We start from the raw sequence: 6042 nt of genomic DNA, 5'->3' as shown, positions 1-6042 counted from the left end.
GTATTTTTGGCTTGACCACTAGACCTAGGGTTTGTTCCATAACTATATGGAACTCTATGGTAAGAGGGCACATCCTTCTTAGCCTTTGGTTTGTATCCCAAACCTCTATGGCCATTGGATGACTTTTGTACCCCTAAACCTAGGTTATGCTCATTTTGCCCTAATAGGATATTTTCCATCCTTTTTAGGGTCTTTTCCATTTTATCAAGTCTTGACCTCAAGACTTGATTTTCCATCACTAAGTCCTTAGTTTTTGGTTTTCTATTAAGTTCATGAGCATTTTTGTGCCTAGGCTTGTAGATACAATCCTTAGAGTTCTTGCCTAGACTTTTACTTACATTCCTAGCCTTAGGTGTAGTTTTGGCATGTAGGGCCACATGCTTTTCCTTAAAGCCCTCATGCTTTCTATTCTTATGGTAAATTGCATTAAAATGATAAAACTTAGAACTATCATGCTTTTTACCATAATTTAAAGGAGTAGGCTCAATGAAAGTTACCTTCCTTTTTACCTTAGAGGCTCCCCCTTGACTGGTGTCTCCTTGAGCCGTGACCACCTTCTTCCCCTTGGGGCATTGACTTCGGTAATGCTCTTTTTGGTTGCAAGAAAAGCACACAATGTGCTCCTTGCTCCTTTTTATTCCGGGGATGGTCTCCTTGGGCTTCGCCTTGCCCTTTTGTGCCACTTGGCCCTTCTTCTTGACCAATTTAGGGCACTTGCTCTTGTAGTGCCCATGTTCCCTACACTCAAAGCATATAATATGATTTTTATTTTTAATTGAAATATTTATACCTTTGCTTGTAGGGGTGGCATCTTTCCCTTTGGATCCGGAAGTAGAAGCTTCATCTTGATCCGATCTTGATTCTCCTCCATTTGATTTTTCTTGACTCGTGGAGGTAGAAGCTTCTTCAATCTCTTCATCTCTTGACCCGGATGTAGAAGCTTCTCCTTCTTCTTGATCCGGCGTCACCAAGGATTGCTCCCTCAATCCTAGAGGTGGAGGCTTCATCATCTTGAATATGAAACAAGGAGTATGCTTCCTCCTTGTTCCCTTCGTTGCATTCCCTTGAGGATGAAGCTTCTTGGATTTCTTCTTCTTCGGAGGTTAAGCATCTCTCAACCTTGGAGTCCTCCTCTTGATCTTGCTCCAAAGAGTCACCCTCTCCGGATTCTTCATGATCTTGTACAGTGGAGGGGATCTCTTCATGAAGCTTGGCCAATTTGCTCCAAAGCTCCTTGGCATCTTCAAATTCTCCAATTTTGCAAAGGATGGTGCTTGGCAATAAATTGACCAAAAGCTTGGTCACTTTGTCATTGGCCTCGCCCCTTTGAATTTGCTCCGAGCTCCATCTGCTTTTCTTTAGAAGCTTGCCCTTGGAGTTCGTTGGAGCTTTGAAGCCTTCCATTAGAGCAAACCATTGCTCTATCTCCATCATAAGAAAGTTTTCGATTCTTGATCTCCAAGAATCGAAGCTTGCCGATGTGTATGGTGGAGCCACCCTTGTGTCAAATCCAAGTCCATCTTGGAATTGCATCTTGAAGTTGAGCTTGATAAAGTCTTGAACTTGAAGAATTTGCTTCAACTTCTTCACCCTCTAGCTTTTCTTGTTATGCTTGACCCTTCCGGCGATGATTCCGTTGAAGAGCGACCTCGCTCTGATACCACTTGTTAGGACCAAAAGTAGCTTGAGGGGGAGGGGGGGTGAATAGCTCGTCGCGTTCGCTCGGTGCTCGGCGTTGCTTGTTCCTTCAAAGATGTGCAGCGGAAATACAATGAAACAATCACACAACGCTAACACGGTTGGTTTACTTGGTATCCACCTCACAAGAGGTGACTAATCCAAGGATCCACACCAACACACACACCCTCCACTAAATAAAACTCTCCTTTATGGTAACTACCAAGGGCGGAGAAGCCCTACAAGACTCAATACAAGAAGAGAGGGAAAGGATACAAGAAATACAAGCTTACAAGCTTACAATGAGTATAAACCCTAAGCCTAGCTTCTCTTCTTGGCTTTGATCCGCCTCTTGACTTGGAAAACTTCTAAGATCCTTCAAGAACTGGCGATCTGAGCTTTGTAAGTGTGGAGGAGCCAGAAACTGGAGTGAATCGAGAAAGATACCGCAGCCCATCGAACGCCGCAGCTATAAACGATGCTAACGGTCGGATCCCGATCGATTCACTAATCGATCGGGACCTTTGGATCGATCCACGGATCGATCCAGCAGGCTACTGTGCGCTCGCGATTGCCTCCGGATCGATCCACGGATCGATCCAGCAGGCTACTGTGCACTCGCGATTGCCTCCCAATCGATCCACTGATCGATCAGGACGAAAGCTTCTCGCGGGGACACCCCGATCGATCCACCGATCGATTGGGCTCCAGCCAATCGATCAGCTGATCGATCCAGCTGCTGATTTTTGTCCAAAACCAAGTCCCAAACCCCCAAACCAACATCCGGTCAACCTTGACCTGTTGGTATGTCATGCCTAGCATCTAGTCACTCCCTTGACCTGCTAGGACTCCCTTACCAAGTGTCCGGTCAATCCCTTTGACCCACTTGGACTTTTCCTCATCGTGCCAAGTATCCGGTCAATCCCTTGACCTACTTGGACTTTTCTCTTCATGCCAAGTATCCAATCAATCCCTTTGACCTACTTGGACTTTTCAACCTTGTCCAATCATCCATCAATCTCGATTTTCCTTTCCCTGCTTCACTCACTGACTTTCACCTAGCTTCACTCACCAGGATTTTCCACCTGACTTCACTCACTAGGACTTTCACCTGTCTTCACTCACCAGGATTTTCCATCTGCCTAGCTTCACTCACTAGGACTTTCACCTGGCTTCACTCACCAGGATTTTCCATCTGCCTAGCTTCACTCACTAGGACTTTCACCTGGCTTCACTCACCAGGATTTCCATCTGCCTAGCTTCACTCACTAGGACTTTCACCTGGCTTCACTCACCAGGATTTTCCATCTGCCTAGCTTCACTCACTAGGACTTTCACCTGGCTTCACTCACCAGGATTTCCATCTGCCTAGCTTCACTCACTAGGACTTCCATCTGCCTAGTTTCACTCACTAGGACTTCCTTCTGCCTGGCTTCACTCACCAGGACTTTTCTTCTGCCTGGCTTCACTCACCAGGACTTTCATACTGCCTAGCTTCACTCACTAGGTCTTTCATTTTGCCTAACATCCCAGTTAGGACTTCCCAGTCAAGTATCCAGTCAACCTTGACCTACTTGACTCTTCTTCAATCAATATCTTATTGTCAAACATCTAAACCCAAACCAAGACTCAGCTTGGTTGCACAGGTCAACCTTGACCTGAGGGATATTGCACCAACACATTCAAGCAAAACACGAACCCAGACTGCGATCTATAGTCATCTTGGTCAGTTTGGAAGCTGGCATCACTGTAACCCTTTACAGCTAGCTCGTCATCACCTCCATATATCAAGAAATATTCTTTAGTCCTTCTCAAGTACTTAAGAATATTCTTGACCGCTATCCAGTGACACTCACCTGGATCTGACTGGTATCTGCTCGTCATGCTTAAAGCATATGAAACATCAAGACGAGTACATAGCATGGCGTACATGATAGATCCAATAGCTAAAGCATAAGGGATCTTATCCATGTGGTCTCTCTCCTCTCTAGAAGAGGGACTTTGAGTCTTCGAAAGACTCACACCATGTGACATCAGCAGAAAACCTTTCTTGGAATTCTACATGGCAAACCGTAGTAATACCTTGTCAATGTATGTACTCTGAATTAGGCCAAGCAATCTTTTAGATTTATCTCTATAGATCTTTATGCCTAGAATAAAGGTTGCTTCACCTAAGTCCTTCATTGAGAAACAATTCCCTAGCCAAGTCTTTATAGACTGTAGAAAAGGGATGTCATTCCCAATGAGTAGTATGTCATCCACATACAATACAAGGAAGATAACTGTGTTCTCAATAACCTTCTTGTAGACACAGGGTTCATCTTCATTCTTGATGAAACCAAACTGTTTGATCGCATCATCAAATCGAAGATTCCAGCTTCGAGAAGCTTGCTTTAGTCCATAAATGGACTTATGTAGCTTGCATACTCTGTCAGTATGCTGTGGATCTATAAAACCCTCAGGTTGTGTCATGTACACATCCTCGAGCAAGTTTCCATTCAGAAACGCGGTTTTAACATCCATCTGCCAGATCTCATAGTCATGGTATATATGCTGCAATAGCAAGCATGATCCGAATGGATTTAAACATCGCTACTGGAGAAAATGTTTCATCATATTCAATACCATAAATTTGTTTGAAACCTTTTGTTACCAAACAACCCTTATATATAAGTCCATCCATGTCAGTCTTTCTCTTAAAGACCCACTTACACCTAATGGGTTTGACCCCTTCAGCTGGATCAACCAAAGTCCATACTTGGTTGGTGTACATGGATTCCATCTCAGATCTCATGGCCTCTAGCCATTTCTCAGAATCTGGTCTCATCACAGCTTCCTGATAGGAGGTAGGCTCATTCTCAACTACCATAACATCATCATGGTCAGACAAGAGAAATGAGTATCTCTTCGGCTGATGACGTACCCTATCAGACCTGAGAAGTGGTATGTCTACTTGAACTGGTTGTTGTTCCTCAACTCCTTGTGGAACAATCTCATCATCCACAACACTTTGTGGTTCCAGTTCAACTTCCACCAAGGCTTCAGTGCTATGGTCTATATCTTGAACTTCTTCAAAATTGAACGTACTCCCACTAGTTTTTCTAGAAACAAAGTCCCTTTCTAGAAATACCCAGTCTTAGCCACAACTACTTTGTGTTGACTGGGAATGTAGAAGTAATATCCCTTCGTTTCCTTGGGATATCCTATGAAATAACACTTATCAGATTTGGGTCCTAGTTTGTCTGACACTTGACGTCGAACGTAAGCCTCACAACCCCAAATCCTCATAAAAGACACCTGAGCATCTCTCCCAGTCCATATCCTATATGGTGTTTTTATCACAACCTTGGATGGAACACGATTAAGTATGAAGGCTGCTGTGTCTAGAGCATAGCCCCAAAGAGATATAGGAAGATCTGTGTGACTCATCATAGATCGCACCATATCTAATAGGGTACGATTTCTCCTTTCAAATACACCATTCCACTGTGGTGTTCCAGGAGGAGTGAGTTGGGATAGAATCCCACACTCAGCTAGATAGTCACGAAACTCATGGCTAAGGTATTCACTACCTTGATCTGATCGAAGTATCTTAATACTTTTGCTAAGCTGGTTTTGTACGTCATTCTTGAATGATTTGAACTTTTCAAAGGATTCAGACTTATGTGTCATCAAATACACATAACCATATCTACTGAAGTCATCAGTAAATGTAATGAAGTACTTATAACCACCTCTGGCAGCGACATTGAAAGGGCCACATACATCACTATGTATAAGTCATAACAAGTCAGTCGTTCTTTCACTGTATCCACTAAAGGGAGTCTTGGTCATCTTGCCTACTAGACATGACTCGCATGTCTCATATGATTCAAAATCAAATGAGTCTAGCAAACCATCTTTATGGAGCTGGGATAAGCGTTTGTCATTTATATGACCTAAGCGACAATACCAGAGATAGGTTTGGTTCATTTTATTTGATTTGAACCTTTTGGTATTTATGTTATAGATGGAGTTCTCTAAGTCTAGAATATAGAGTCCATTCATCAGAGGTGTACTACAATAGAACATATCGTTTAAATAGACGGAACAACATTTGTTCTTTATTATAAACGAAAAGCCTTTCTTGTCCAAACAAGAAACTGAAATGATGTTTTTAGTAAGAACAGACACATAACAACATTCATCTAATTCTAGCACAAGCCCAGAGGGCAGAGATAGATAGTAAGTTCCTATAGCAACAGCAGCAACCCGTGCTCCATTTCCTACTTGTAGGTCCACCTCGCCCTTCGTCAATGCCCTACTATTTCTCAGCGCCTGCACATTAGTACAAATGTGAGAAGCACATCCGGTATCCAATACCCA

This window comes from Zingiber officinale, chromosome 6A (assembly GCF_018446385.1).
Source record: "Zingiber officinale cultivar Zhangliang chromosome 6A, Zo_v1.1, whole genome shotgun sequence".
In the NCBI taxonomy this organism is placed as follows: Eukaryota; Viridiplantae; Streptophyta; class Magnoliopsida; order Zingiberales; family Zingiberaceae; genus Zingiber; species Zingiber officinale.
The sequence above is the reverse complement of the archived record's forward strand: the minus strand, read 5'-3'. Positions refer to the sequence as shown.